Raw genomic sequence first — 9019 nt, forward strand, 5'->3', positions numbered from 1 at the left:
GCGCCCCGCGCCCCGCCCACCGCCACGGCGGGGAGCAGCGGCGGGGCTCCCCGGCATCCCGACCCGCCAGCCCCCTCCCCGCCACCCCGCCCGCCATCCCGCCCCGCCAGCCCCCTCCCCGCCAGCCGCCCCACCGCCAGCACCCCGCCCGGCATCCCGCCCCGCCAGCCCCCCCGCCCGGCATCCCGCCCCGCCATCCCCCCGGCACATCCCGCCCCGCCATCCCCGCCCCCCCGCCACCCCCCGCGCCATCTCCCGCTCCCCGCCATCCCGCCCGCCATCCCCCCCCGGCACATCCCGCCCCGCCAGCCCCCCCCCCCGCCGCCATCCCGCCCCGCCAGCCCCCTCCCCGCCAGCCCCGCCGCCGTCCCTGGGCGCGCACCCCTCTCCTCTGGCTGGCTCTCCGGCGCGGCCACAGCGGGTAGTAACCGCGGCTTGCCGGTTGGTGCGGGTCACGGCAGCAGCATGCACCAACGCTGGGCTTTAGCAGAGCTGCTGCGGGGTAGCGCAGGCTGTATTTGGGTTCATGCCCCCTTTGGAGGGTTTCAGGTAGTCTTCGCTTGGCACGACTAAGTGTAAACTGCAGTTTTCTGTCAGCTCGGTGGAGCTTGTTTCAACGCGTTTTCTGCAAAGCGAAAAAGGCCAGGACCACCTTTCTGTTGAATAAACCACAGGACCCCAGCAGTGCCGGTGGCAGGGCCTTCTGGAGGTCTGCAGCCAAGCATCCTGCTCGGAGCGGGACTATTGCCAGCAGTAGGTGAAGTCAGCTGTGGTTTTGTCCTGCTGAGCCTTGAAAGCTGCCCAGCGTGGGGATCTCCACCTCTCTGGTGCCCTGTCCCAGAGCTGTCCCACATTCCTGAGGAAGGAGTTTCCTCATGTCCATCATCAAACCAGTAGAAGTGCCTGGGCAAACAGGTCTGGGCACCATCCAACATCCCTCAAAATTACATGTGTTTCTTACGAGTGGTGAGTCCGTGAGCCTGGAAAGAAACCTCCTTGGAGCTGCCCTGTAACCCTGTCTCCCCAGCAGCGGTGATGGTGGGAGGGTTTCGTGGTGTCCTCCGGTAAGAGCAGCGGCGGCCAGGAAGCCAGTACTAACCTTGCTGTTCCTCCGGGCACTGCCGCACCTTGCCCACGGCTGACCGGAGAGGGGTCAGTGGGCATCGGTGACTTACGGGGTAAGCGAGACTGACAGCTGACCAGGCAAAATCCTGCTGGAGGTCTGGCAGACTCATGTATCTGGCTAGCCCCATGAGCCTCAGAATGCTTCAGGGACACCGGGTGACACTCAAGTGGTTTTCAAGTGCAATAAATAACTCCTGCCAGAAGTCCTTAATGCTGCTATTTAATGTTACTGTTTATTTTGTCTCATGAAAGCAAAGCTGCCACAAGAAGTGAATCTACGTTCTTCGCATTGGTTAAAACTGCTTCCCAGCACACGCACGCACCACTCCCACTTCCCCCAGCCCTCGTGGCCGGCTGATTTCAGCGGCCTCCGGTGCTGCCTGGTGGGCCGCAGAAGTGGTGCTCTGTGGAGCTGGGCTCTCGTCCAAAGTGTCTGGGTGCTCCTTCAATGTTCCTTCAGTGACTGCTCACATGTACTCTTCCAGATGAATATGCTGTCTGTGGTCTCTGAAGAAGTGTACCGTGTCCCGTCCTTTGACCTCTGACAACACCGCTGCTTCTTAGTCGCAAGACTGGCACGCTTCTGTGAGATTAGATGCTGCAGATGGCTGCTCCTCTTGGTTTGTCTTAAGGTTTGGACCAGTTGGACCTCACCAGACCGACGTTCTGTCATCTGATCCACGGACTGTACCTGTTCAATGTTACGCACAAGCAAGCGCACATGCTTTTTTTATTACTGGCCATGGTGAAAACCAGCAGGGCATGGTCTCAGCTGGTGATGATGTGCTGGGAGAGCAGAAATGGGAAGTGAATGTCCAGGAAGTATGGCTGTTGCCATCACTGGAAGAGTCTGCACTCGTTTTTAAAAACTGAAATGGTCAGCGATCTCTGGGAGCAATCTTGAATCTGGACAAATCTACCTTGCTCTGGGACAAAGGAGTTTCCTTTTTCTGGCAGAATAAGGAGTTGACTTCAGGGCTCAGCATCTCTTTGCTATTCCCAAGTGGCTTCCACTAACCACCTGAAAGATCCTTTGGAAGATGGGCATCGCTTTCGCCATGAGGAAGCTCAAGGAGAAAGAGTTATGCTGCAGTCAAGGTGCATGACCAGAGACATCTGCCTCCTCTTTTCTGTTCACTTACACGTTTCTCAGTACTTTCTGACACCTTCTGCAAGTCAGTCCAATAATCACCTTGTGCTTTGGTTAAACCTGATGTTGTGAGCATCACGATGGCAATGCTGGTGTCCATGACACTAATGCCATCACTGCTGATATTCTCAGTCAACATTCAACTAAGGACCAGCTCATAAATTGCCTTCTTCAATGAGCAAACTCAGCTTTCAAAGCTTCCAGGCTCTCCAGACATCTTTTATGGATCAGTTAGCAAAAGACAAGCCAGCGATGTGACTCTCAGCAGACAATCCATTCTTCAGAAGTTGCAGGTCAGTCCAGTTTCCATGTTTCACTGCTGTCAGCAAATACCTCGACTTGTGCTGGTAAAATTTGTCTTTCCTTTCTTTTAGCTTTGAACTGGGCACTTGTAGGGAAAGTTCCCTGTGTGCATTGAGAGTCAGACCTCAGCTGTGACTCAAGATAGAGTCAATTTGATTCCCCATGACACTATTATGTATGTCACATCTTACATTTAGCAAGCAATAGCAAAAGAAGTTACAGCACAGTGTACAAACATCAAAGGGTTAGGAAGCGTCTAACACATTTTTCCACAGGTCCGTGGTAGCACCCTACCATGAATGCCTGCTATGTTTCGTGCAAGTGGTATAAAAATATTGCCATTTTTCCCATGGCACCACTGTCTTGCTCGCACTCAACACGGCTCTGGAAGCAGAGCGGGGCTTTGTGATGAAAGAAGCCTCTGTTGCAGACAGGGATCGTTTGCACTCTGCACACACAGAAGCGTGCAGCCATGTGTGTATCGGTAAATATAGGTCTATCAATCTAACTATGTAACGGCACACCTATTTTTGATGTAGAGGTAAGATGTCTTATTGAACCTGCGAATGAGGAAATAGAAATACAGGCCTTAAAGGAAAAATGCATACACGCATGACCTTAGGCAAGGTCTGGCTGCGCACGCTGCATGTCAGCCCTCTCCAGCTTTTCACCATTGCAGTCTCCACCCCAGCCCAACCTGTGAATAGTCCTTGGAGATCTCACTTTACCAGTCATACCAGAAGCAACTTCTAGCTCCCTGGCTTCGTTGTGGTAGTGATTTTTTTTTTTTTGGTGAAGCTAATTTTTAGCCTTTTTCTCCCTACAAAAAACTGCTGTGTGACTATAGTGCTTTGCTGCACATGAATATGTCTGTCCATCCATCGTGCCTAATGACTTGTAAGTCTGATTTTAATCAAACTTGGCAGTTGGAAGGGAGCATAAACATCCAAAATACTTGCTGAAACAAGCCATCATGGTGCAACAGAGTGAAAGTTCACTGGTAATGTGGCAAGATACTTGTAGCTAGGCATCAAAGTGTGAGGGGGAAAAGGGAGGTTATAAGCCCCGTACTCTTAGAAGAAAAGAAAAGTTCTCAGGGAGCATGGCAGAATCCAGGAAAGGACGTGAATATGTGCCAAATGGGGTTTATGAATGCTGCAGCTCATGGAAGGATTTGTTTCAGTGTGATACAGCCTTCCAGGTCCATGCTGAGGTCACTGTTTTAGCCATGGGGGTAGCACCAACTGCTGCCATGGGGCAATCACTCCTTGCCTGAGGAGCAGTGTGTGGTCATCACCAGCAGTGCAGGGGTGTATCCACATGGAAATCCCCTGTCCCTTTCTCCACAGAAAAATGTGGCCGCTCTGAGCACCTGGCCTTGTGGAGCTGAAGGTGGCTGGGACAATAGGCGTGCAGGAGCTGGTCTGGCCCTTCTGAGTATCTCTGTCTCACGGCTCACAAGCCCTTTTCTGGCCAGGGAGGGCACAGAGAAGCACAGCCCCTGCAGCAGCTCTCCTACCAGCTTACCCCAAGTTCAGCATCCATCATGTCGTCAGCTTCTCCAAGGAGAGTGGGAGTTTGGGCTTGTGACCCCACTCTCCAGCGTGGTCACCGCAGCCCTGAGCATCCTTGTGGACAGCAGCAGGCCCCGTATGCGGGGGCAGCCTCGGATCGCACTGGGTGAAGTCCGCAGCGCCCCGTTGCTCAGGAGAGCATCAACGCCGTGCCCAGGATGAGCGCGGCTCGGGCAAGGGGCAGGCAAGATGAGCGGCGGGAAGGTAAGGTGGGAATTTGGGGAAGGGCCGGAGGATGAAGACCAGCGGAGGCTGGCGGTGGGTCCCTGCACCCCGCACGGCGTGGGGAGCCGCGGGTGGGGTGCCCCGGTTCGCAAGTGCCCTCTACTGGCACCGTGCACCCGCAGTGCCCGTGGCGGGCCCTGCGCCTGCAGCCACGCTCTCCGGTTAACTTAGCGCAGCTCCCGCACTAGAAAAGCTGCTCCGTGGAGCGCCCACGGGACAGACATACGTGGCCTCTCCAGCAGCGTGGGATGGGGGGACCCTCTCTGAGGTCAGTGCGCCCCTCAAAGCATGCAAAACCCCAGGGGCATCCCCAGTGCCTGTCTCTCTCCCCCTCACCCCAGGGCACACTGAGCAGGCGGGAGGGCGAGCATCACTGGTGCACAGTGCCGCACCAGACAGGCACGTTCCTCTGTTTTTTCCAGCGCTGTGGTGGCAGCAGCGTGGAGCTGCGCGCTTCCACAGGGCAGGGGCCAGAGGCAAGGGCATGGCGCAGTGCTGCTTGCAGGTCACCCTGCCACAGAGCCACAAGGCTGAATGTCCCAGCATGGCCCCCTGCTCTCTGGATCCTGCCCCGCGAGGTCACCGCTTGCCGCTGTGTGGGCTGCAGAGCTCTTCTGCCAAAGCAGTGGTTTAGGAGGAGGGCTGGGAAGAGCTGACTTCAGCTGGAGGGACAGGTAGCAGGCAAGGCAGGCAGACAGCAGAGGAAGAGAGGCAGAAAGCTCTGGAGATCCAATAGCAACATCCAGCTGCCCTTTGCTGAAAGCCCAGAAAAGTCAAATCAGAGACAGCACTGTCTCCATGGAACAAAGTCTCATGAGAGACCAAACCACAAGCTTTGCCTACAATTTGCAATGCATATTATTTGAAATAAAGGCTTGAAACTGGTCCAGCTTGGCAGAGTGCGAGAGTCACATTTTACATCATCTTACAAACCTGGAAGTCTTTTTGCACAGTTCCTCTTTAATTTCTGCTCCAACAGTGAATGAGTTTTGTGGGGTGGTTTTGCACAGCGCAGCAATTTGAGAAGAGTGCCAAGCAGCCCTGAAAAAGCAGGTGCTGACATAGACCAGGTACTGCTAACCTCCTTGCCTCCTGAATAGTGCCAGCAGGTCCTGCTGCAGACTGAGGGTGCTCCATACGTGTGACAGGAAAGGTGCATGAGCCTCTGTCTCTTTACCAGTCCTACAGGGCTGATTCCCACTTTGGTTTCAGTTGTAGGGAATCCTGTGACAAACGCACATGCGCATCTTTTTAACTGGATGGTGCTCAGCTGTGTCTCATGTCTCAGGTCCCGTTTTGTGTGCTCACCCAGGCAGGGAAGCGAGGGCAATCCTCTGCAAGAGGCACACAGTCAGGCCTGTTGGAGCGCAGGGAGGTGCCTACAGAGCTTTGGTTGTGTGTGGGTTGAGTACAAGAGAAAAGAAATAACTTTGCCTGGTGAGAAACTCATCACCAGGCAAGAAGCCGTATTCTACCTGCAGTTACATTCATAGAAGTGAAGAGAAACTTCCACCATTTTTAGTTACAGTCTTTGGCATTTTTAACCCAAATGGTTCCTTTATCTGTTTCGGGGTTCTGTTTCTAGACATCGTGGCTCAGCCCAAGATATGATGCCATACACATCCCATTCTGTCACCAAAATAAGGTTAAATGGGCCTTGCCAAAATCTGGCTCAAAAGTCAGCTCAGGTTGGGTCACTGCTGTACTTACCCAGTTCCTTGTGAGGCTCATCTTCTGTTGGTTTGGGTGGCTCCTGCTGTAGTACTTCCTATAACATACAGCCCAAATCATGTGTTACAGCAATTTAAACCTAAATCCATTACAAGGGTGCTCAGGCTTTGTGCTTGCAATTACCAGCAGTGCATTTCTTCCTCATGCACTGCTTTGCCTCCTGGGACAGACCACGGCAAGAATAGCATCTGTCCAGAGGTGCCAGGACCTGGCTGCACCCTCGAACACTGTATTTTCCAGAGCAGAATCTGGGATGAAGGTTACGCACAAAGCTGTGGTTTGGTGCCACTATTGAGCTCATTTTGCCTGACAGGTTTGCAAAGGAGAAACTTTGCATTAGCATCTAGCTACTCAAAAGCAAGCTGCTTGCAATGCTTCTAGTTCTGCTCTGATCCGCCAGTACAAATCTAGATGGCCATAGTGTGAGAGCAAAAAATAAAGCAAAGATGTGAGTTAACTGAGGGTATTGCTATCTCAAGATAAATGAGATGTCTCAGAGAGAACTTTGCTCTGCAAACCGCAAAGTTCACTCTGCGACTTTTAAAAGGAATAGAAACCAAACCTGCAGGAATGTGCTGGAAGAAACAGGATGGGTTTCACTGGGTGTGACCCTGCCCTTCTGTTCAGATATTTGTTGTGGCTCCTTCCTGGTGTTAATTTGTACATACCCAAGCAGTTAACAGGTCATTTGGAAAAAAACGATACCTGCACAGTAGGTGGGCTCTGAAGCCAGAAGTAGCAGGCAACCTCAAGGACACACCATTCTGCTTTTAGTATCTACACATAAACCCTGCTTCTTCCTTCTCTGGCAATTTAGCTAAAGGGAAAGTGCTGACTAGTGTGCACGTTCATTGTATAAACAGCGCACTGGAGAGGGATTCATTCCTTGAATTTTCTTCAGTTGGATGCTGCACCCCTGGACGTGTAGAAGAAAGTGGGGAAAAGTGTGAATGTTACCAGTGGTGATGTGGAAGGTTGGCCAGGAATGACTGGGTGATCCTGCTGCCAAAGATCCACGCAAATGCAGCATCACTGAACAACATCCCCTCAATGCACAGAGAAACAAAAAGACTTCCCTGATTCTCTTGCATTGCATCCCTCTTTACATTACTTCTTCCTGCGGTAGCTTTGGGGGCTTTAGCAACTGGCAGACTGGGAAGACCAAGCCTTTCCTGCAAAAGCCAAGGGACGTCCTCTGCAAATACTTACCAAGAGCAGCTGCCACATTGAAGGGAGGAGCCGGCACATGTGCTACCTGTTTTCCTCCAGCATGGTGCTAAATGGTAGATGATGACAGCATTCAGTCCTACACAAGATGGCATCAGCTAGGCCGAGAAGAAAAAAGGTATAAAAGACTGAGGCCCGGTACAGTTTTGTTCATCCAGAAACAAACTCCAGGAAGAAAGAGACTCTGAAATGTGATTTTTTTGGTAAATTACAGTGAGTGCAAGTTCCCAGATAAACAAGAGTGGACATTGGTATGCTTGGGACAGCTGATATTCCTACCCCTGCTGCCAGCATCCGGGTTAACTGTGTCAGCTCAGAGAAGGAGGGCACTGTCCCGCAGCAGTCCCAGCCCAGCTAGCTCAGCGCTCTGCCTGTCCAGCCCAGGCACACAGCCTCAACCCCTCCCTTACGCCAGCATGGTGGCTTGGTTTACCCTGTGCTGAACATTTACTGGGGAAAAAGTAAATCCGTGGTTTTCTGCTGCTTTATCTGCTGCACTGAGGATTTGGACACCCATCCCTCATGTGCAAGCACATGGAAAAAGGAAGGTCAACCCCATCCTTAAGCGGCCAAGGAGCTGCAGGGCATTTGCGGACCGCAGATGCATTCAGAGTGCATCTTGCAGTCCAGAGGCCTGACCAGGCAGAGGCAAACCCAGTAGAGAGGAGGGGCAGGTGTCCTTGGATCGGGGCAAGCCGCAGCAACTTCTGCCCAGCTACAGTGACTCCAGCTGGCAGCTGAAGCAGGGGAAAAGGTGCGCAATGGATGCTCCCCCTAGCCTGCTGCACCTCTGTGGTCCGGCGCACAGCCTGGCTTGGTGGTAAGCTCTGGTCTTCTCCAGATTGATGCCACCTTGGCCCTGTCCGCTCTGCTGCAAGCAGGAGGGCTGGTATGTGTATTCACTGTGTCTTGCCCTCTCGCAGCTGACAGCGTCACTGGGATATTTTTGAACCATGAAAGAAATAATGGGCATTACTCACTGCCTGCCACAAGGAAGTATTTAACCATCAGTAATAAAGAGAGGAGGGAGGCAGCTGAAGGTGTGATCTGGATCCTGAAAGTGTGGCGAAACTGATGGGAAGTGGTGACGGCTGATCCCTGCCCTACTTACGCAGGGAGACCTCAGATGTGAGGTTTTGGCTTCCCTGTATATCCAAAGGAAAACCTCTGGTCACCTGCATCTCTGCTTTTTTTGCATGCAAAGAGAACAAATTGGTCCTTCTCCCTTCCACTTGTGGGGAGACCTCACGGTGAGTGGAGAGGCAGGATGGAGACTATCATCGACTCTGTAAAAACCATCTGGAGGCAGGGAGGGAGCTAAGGATGAAAATGAGTGTGGTACTTGTTCTCCTTTTTTTGACTTGCCCCCTTGTACACCAGGAGGATAGACTGCGGCCTCTGGGCTTGGGCTGCACAAGGTACTGTGTACCCCTGCTCCCGGGGTATGGCGGTGTTTGTGGGTTCCTGGCATTTGCTGGTATGTAAAAGCCCTGGGAAGAGCAGCAGAACAGGAGTTAAAATATTGGTGCTAGTGCAGCAAGCCAGGAGGCCGAGAACAGCCCTGAAATCCAGGAAAGGCAACAGATAACAGCAAGGAACCGGCAGGTGCTGGGTGGAGTGGTGACGACACCAAGGCCACACCACAGATAAGGCCACCAGGCAGATGTGGAGCAAGAGCAATGTG

Source organism: Nipponia nippon, unplaced genomic scaffold, assembly GCF_047370975.1.
Source record: "Nipponia nippon isolate SJK-2023a ecotype South Korea unplaced genomic scaffold, ASM4737097v1 scaffold_8, whole genome shotgun sequence".
Lineage (NCBI taxonomy): Eukaryota > Metazoa > Chordata > Aves > Pelecaniformes > Threskiornithidae > Nipponia > Nipponia nippon.